Genomic DNA, 7,188 nt, shown 5'->3' on the forward strand with positions numbered 1-7,188 from the left:
GGGGGCGCCGGTTGGGCCGGGGGAAGGGCTGGCCCAGATGGGCCAGGGGAGGTTCCCTCCCTCTTTTCTTCTTCCTTTCTTTTCTTTTATTATTTTTCTTTTTCTGCTTTCTGTTTTAGTTTAATTAAAATGCCAAAACATTTTACAAAAATTTGTGCACCCCACCATAATTAGGTTTGCTATTTTAGACAACCCCCGAACAATTTAGTTTTCGTTTCTGAAAACTTTTATTGTTTGTTTTCGTTTTAAATTTGAAATTCGAACTAGGTTCCGAACTAACGCGAGTTTATCCACAGTAACCGAGGTGACGTGGCATCGTTAACGCGGGATTACTGTAGTCTAATTATCCGGGCGTCACAATTCTCCTCCACTACAAGAAATCTCGTCCCGAGATTTAAGCGGTGGAGTAAGGGGGGGAAAGGTGTTGGTAGCGAAAAACTTAACGAGTCTTCTCGGTCTTGGCTTCCCTTTCGAAGAGGTTGATCCCTTTCGTTGATGTCTTCATTTCACTGCTTCAAGTCACCATGATCAATTTGTCATCCTTTCTTCGGGATCTCCATCGTACTTACGAATAGGTAAGGGGCAGCTCTACAACGATAGGATGTTACAAGGGAAAATCTTCTGGGGGTTTCCCAAGTATGAACATATGAGTATCTCTCGAGTTGAACAAATGAAACACATCGAGAGCAAAGTAAGACGGTGCAATAAGAAGTTTCAAGCGGATAGGCAATCGTTCATTGCCTGAAGCGAAGTGTGAAAGGGGTTCAGAGCAATGGGAATAAGTATTGCGTCTGATACCAAATTGATGATCTCATCAGAAGGTGGCTCGTGAATTACACACGAGGCCACGCGTGAGGAATAACTCTGGGAACAGGGGGTGTACAGGAGAGTCAGGTTTCGATCCTGTGAAACTGTGGGTTATGGGCCCACCATGTGGTTCTTTTTTTTTTCTATAGGAGCAGTGACATCTTGCACGGTCATGATAGCAAGGCATGTCAGGGAGTACCATGTCAGCTATGTCGGCAACAACGTTGGTACCAAGGCCGAGGGACGAAGAGAACCATTTTCCTGCTCGTTGAAACGAGGCGGACCAATAGGCAAGGTTCCCGTCCATCGGTGGTTACCGGAATGTCATCAACAATAGTAACAAGGTCTTGCTGACCGAGTTGTACATCGAGGTGTTTGCACAAGTAGTGGATTATTACTGCTTATATCATATAGATCATAGAAAAGGTTTAAACAAACCAATGGAAGGAAAATATGATCATCAGATTAAACAGAACAATGGAAAGGAAAATATGTTTAAACACATATTTCGGGGGTATATCCTTCCCAAGGATAAGCAGAGCATGATATCCATGACAGGATATAATGTAGAAAACCATTTAGGTAAGGGGGGAGGAATCTCATGATATTACTCATACAATGGTGTTAGGATAATTGATAATTAAAATATAGCATCGTGCTTCAAACGTGCCTGTTGAAAATCGGAGTACCATTGACATGCTTCGAGATAGCAGTGACATGGTCTTCAGGTGAAGATCAGACTTTGGAAACACGAAGGATCCATCAAGAATAACTTGTAGAATAAGTCTTACAATTTCCTCATGGATGAATGGATAACCTTGCTGAAAAGGAATCTATAATGATAGGTCCTCCAGCCGGGGGGGGGTGCTAGGCATGACATCAGGTTACCGGGTTACCAAAGGATCAACATCATAACTCTCGGAAAGTTGTCCCAACCATCATATCTGACCGAGATTCAGATCCGAATGGTGTCACGATACCTCGGACTTAGGATACCTGAGAAGAAAAGGATGCAACGCAAATAGACGAGATGACATTGTAAGATTCTCGGGGAAATGGACTATGAAGTGATTTCTGTTATCAAGAGTCCATCATTAACCCAAGGAGAGGACAAGGAGGTGTCTGGTGAACTCAACGGCAATTCACCGAGATTCCCAAAGGATGGATTTCCACCATTAAGTGAACAAGGAGATAACATTGGTCAGATCAACGGATATAAGGAAGTATGCTCAAGGAAAACATACACAATTAAACATTGGTTGAAGGGTGCGCCCGAAGTACGGGTTGGGTTGCACGACCAATGTTAGAATGGTGATTCAATTAGCGAAGGACTTAGAATGAACTATCGCCCATTCACTTCAAAGCAATAGGGTTGCTAGAAGTTTTGAATTCACACGTCATAGCTCCATTGTCGGTAATCCGGTTGAAAACAATAGGGGACCAAGGAATGAACGAAGATGGCAAGAAGTATTAAGATATCAAGAATTATTAAGAGGTGGTGAAATTCTCACCACATTCTTGACAAAAAGTGATGGTAATACTTCCGAGGTAAGGAAGATCAACTGCTGGGTAGCAGTGATCTCAAGGTTTACACAAAACGCGAACAAGTTGTGTTGAACGGAAGGCAATAAAGTGGTCGATGAGAACAGGAATCATCGAGGGGCAAGGATGGTATTACCCATCATGAATTCAATTGAATTCCTGGAAGAGCTCATAAGGTTGACGGTGATCACGACACAATTGTCGAGAGATTTCATGCAGATGTAGTCAATCAGCGACGACATCAAGTCAAAGGAATGATGAAGCAAGAGGTTATTGGAACCACAGTTACGACACAAACTCGAACTCAAGCTTGTTGTTTAAGGTGAAAGGGTATGACGAGGAAAAAAAATCGACGTAAGGTTAGTTCATCGTCGAAAATTGGTGCTCCGAGAATAAGGACCAGGTAGCACCGTTAGAATCGTCACGACAATGATATAGCCAAACAGGCTAGGAATGGCGTGATCGGGTACAAACTCGTACTTATAGAAGCTTACTGAAGAGTTGTTGAACCGTAGAGCGGACTCGGTTCAGTTATCGGTGTCTTTGAGTGTTCAATAACTCAGAGCCCGTGAAAAATTGGAATCAGTGGGAAGGTAGCACTTGATGAAGAACTCATAAAGTTATGCAGTTCCATGATAATCTCGAGATACAGGGGGGGTAATACCCGACACAAGATCAAAGTAAAGGTTGGACTGGTGTATTGATCCATAGAAGACAATTATTTTGACTTGTCCGAGAAAGGAGAACAAAGAAGAACAATCATGGTCGGAACCACGGTTGCAAAAGGCCAGATCCTAGATATAAGATGAACTTATACCAAAGGAATAATTTATTTAAGAGAAGCTTTAATGATAAGATCTACATCGTGTCCATGGGCATGAACACAAGTTCAAGGTCGACTCCCACTTCTCCAATGCATAACATTTCATTCACTTCTCGCGTTCGATGAAGTTGCAGTGTTGAAATTTTATCTGGTGAAGCACCAGAAGAGTATGACTCGTGAAAACTTTCGGGTTCACACGGTTTAGAGAAGGCATATGTTCAATCCATACGGGCTTCTTAGAAACATATACCAAAATCTTTAGAAGTAATTAACTCAAGCTCGAAGGCAGAGCATGGTTGAGAAAGTAGACGATACAATTTACCAAAAGCATTATGTATCCGAGAAAAAGGCTCACAAGTTTATTGAATATGAAGGACATTGTCAGATAAAATCCAACAAAGGATCTGGTGGTCCACAAGGGATCTGACGTGAGCATCGGTACTCAACTAGAGGAAGCAGATTATAGAAACAACTGACTAACTCAATTGTCAAATGCGAAGGAATTATGATTTCCAAATCAAGGGATCAGAAGCAATGCTCTGATTAGGGGTGGATAAGTTGAATAGTCGTAGGGTACAATCAAAGACAATTGGATTGGTCGAGAACCAATTCCAGTTAAAGGAATGGAAGCTCAGCCGGAAAGGTAATTTATAAGGATCAATGATGATTGCGTGTATTCGCAACATATTGAGTCAACAGACTCAAGATGATAACGACAAGAAATGTCAATAAGATTTCTATACTTATGGGATTAATCATAATGAAAGCAAACAAGAAATTCCAGAGCAATAGGTTGCTGAGGATTTTCGGAATATCGGGTGGTATTTCGAAGACTTTTGTGTAACTCATGAACAACTGGGGGATGGGCGGATACTCGATAAATGCGAGAATTAACCGTAGGGGTATTCAAGTGACAAGAACAGCAAGGCAGTAAGCTCAAGGATTATCGAGTCAACAACGAGTGTTTCGAGGTATCTGGTAATAACAAGACCAACTGGGGATGAATGTAAGAATAACAACTGCAAGTAGTTATCCATAAGGGTTGACGGTGGAAGGGGAATTGCAAATGCGATGAACATAAGTTCCCGGGTTAACAACGGAGAGTATCTTCAGGGTCTTCACGTGCCGCAGACGATCATTATTAATAAGGGGCTCTCCGGGTGAAAGTGATAACGAGATCCTAATGTTAGATTTAGCAAAAATCATTTAACCCGAATAGAAGAGAAATAAGAGTCCCAGAGTATGGGTCGAGGAGTAAAAGATCCTACTACCACCCAATGGCGACGTGGGTCCATGGGCCGCACAGCCATGTTAGTAAAAGTTTTGTAAAGTTTAGACTCGACTTCGGCCAAGGAGTTGGAAGGGGGATTCCTACAGGCAGTCGGCTCTGATACCAACTTGTGACGCCCCCGATTCAATCGTACACTAATCATGCACGCAAATGTGTACGATCAAGATCAGGGACTCACGGGAAGATATCACAACACAACTCTACAAATAAAATAAGTCATACAAGCATCATAATACAAGCCAGGGGCCTCGAGGGCTCGAATACAAGTGCTCGATCATAGACGAGTCGGCGGAAGCAACAATATCTGAGTACAGACAAGTTAAACAAGTTTGCCTTAAGAAGGCTAGCACAAACTGGGATACAGATCGAAAGAGGCGCAGGCCTCTTGCCTGGGATCCTCCTAAACTACTCCCGGTCGTCGTCAGCGTGCTGCACGTAGTAGTAGACACCTCCGGTGTAGTAGGGGTCGTCGTCGACGGTGGCGTCTGGCTCCAGGGCTCCAGCGTCTGGTTGCGACAACCAGAAAGAAAGGAAAAGGGGAAAAAGGGGAAGAAAGCAACCGTGAGTACTCATCCAAAGTACTCGCAAGCAAGGAACTACACTACATATGCATGGGTATATGTGTAAGGAGGCCATATCAGTGGACTGAACTGCAGAATGCCAGAATAAGAGGGGGATAGCTAATCCTGTCGAAGACTACGCTTCTGGCAGCCTCCGTCTTGCAGCATGTAGGAGAGAGTAGATTGAAGTCCTCCAAGTAGCATCTTCGAGTAGCATCTCATAGCATAATCCTACCCGGCGATCCCCTCCTCATATCCCTGAGGTAGAGCGACCACCGGTTGTATCTGGCACTTGGAAGGGTGTGTTTTATTAAGTATCCGGTTCTAGTTGTCATAAGGTCAAGGTACAACTCCAAGTCATCCTGTTACCGAAGATCACGGCTATTCGAATAGATTAACTTCCCTGCAGGGGTGCACCACATAACCCAACACGCTCGATCCCATTTGGCCGGACACACTTTCCTGGGTCATGCCCGGCCTCGGAAGATCAACACGTCGCAGCCCCACCTAGGCTCAACAGAGAGGCCAGCACGCCGGTCTAAACCTAAGCGCACAAGGGTCTGGGCCCATCGCCCATAGCACACCTGCACGTTGCGTACGCGGCCGAAAGCAGACGTAGCCTAGTGGCGTTCCAGTCCAATTCGGCGCGCGCCGCTCCGTCGCTGACGTCTGAAGTGCTTCGGCTGATACCACGACGTCGGGATACCCATAACTACTCCCACGTAGATGGTTAGTGCGTATAGGCTCGTAGCCAGACTCAGATCAAATACCAAGATCTCGTTAAGCGTGTTAAGTGTCCGCGAACGCCGAACAGGGCCAGGCCCACCTCTCTCCTAGGCGGTCTCAACCTGCCCTGTCGCTCCGCCACAAAGATCCACACAGAGGGCCGTCGGGACAAAGGTCCTTTCAGCCCCCAATCCGTGAATCACTCGCGGGTACTCTTCGAGCTGACCCGACTTTAGTCACCATCTGTATAGTATGTATGTATGTATAGTATATACCCGTGATCACCTCCCAGGTGATCACGGCCCGATAGTATAGCAAGGCAGACTGACAAGAATGTAGGGCCAATGATGATAAACTAGCATCCTATACTAAGCATTTAGGATTGCAGGTAAGGTATCAACAGGTGTAGCAACAATGTCAGGCTATGCATCAGAATAGGATCAACGGAAAGCAGTAACATGCTACACTACTCTAATGCAAGCAGTATAGATAAGAATAGGCGATATCTGGTGATCAAGGGGGGGCTTGCCTGGTTGCTCTGGCAAGAGAGAGGGGTCGTCAACTCCGTAGTCGAACTGGTCAGCAGCAGCGTCGGTCTCGTAGTCGACCGGAGAGAAGAGGGGGAAGAAATAATGAATACAGAGCAAACAAAGCATCACAAAATATAACAAGGCAATACGCGGTGTTCGGTGTGCCCTAACGCGGTAGTAAGTGATACCGACGAAAGGGGGAAACATCCGGGAAAGTATTCCCGGAGTTTCGCGTTTTCGGGCAGAGGAACCGGAGGGGGAAAGTTGCGGGTTCGATAGGTTAGGGGTGTGTGGCGGACGAACGGACCGCGTATCCGGATTCGTCTTGTCGTTCTGAGCAACTTTCATGTAGAAAGTATTTTAATCCGAGTTACGGATTAAAAGATATGATTTTCTAAAGATTTTATTAATTTCTGGAATTTAATTAATTATTTAATTAATTCGAAAATGAATTAATGACATCAGCATGATGTCATGCTGACATCAGCAGTCAACAGAGTTGACTGGTCAACCTGACCAGTGGGTCCCACTGGTCAGTGACACATTTTAATTAACAGGTTAATTAAACTATTCATAATTAATTAAGGGGGTGGGCCCCACTGTCATACTAATTAATTAGCTAATTAACAGTAGTTAATTAAGTTAATTAATCATTAGTTTAATTAATTTTAATTGGTTAATTTAATCAGAATTAATTAAGTTAATTAATTAGTTAATTAATTAATTTCATTATTTATTTATTATTACTATTATTTTCTAATTATTATTTTTTTATTAAAACGTTCTCTGGGCGGGGGCCCACTTGTCATTGGCCCCGAGGGCCAAACGGGCATGCGGGCGTGGTGGGTTTGCGGGGCGGTGCCCGTTTCGGGCGCAACCCCGAAGGACGCGGCGCGGGCGCCCGCGCCC

Source organism: Triticum dicoccoides, chromosome 7A (genome assembly GCF_002162155.2).
Source record: "Triticum dicoccoides isolate Atlit2015 ecotype Zavitan chromosome 7A, WEW_v2.0, whole genome shotgun sequence".
Classification (NCBI taxonomy): Eukaryota; Viridiplantae; Streptophyta; class Magnoliopsida; order Poales; family Poaceae; genus Triticum; species Triticum dicoccoides.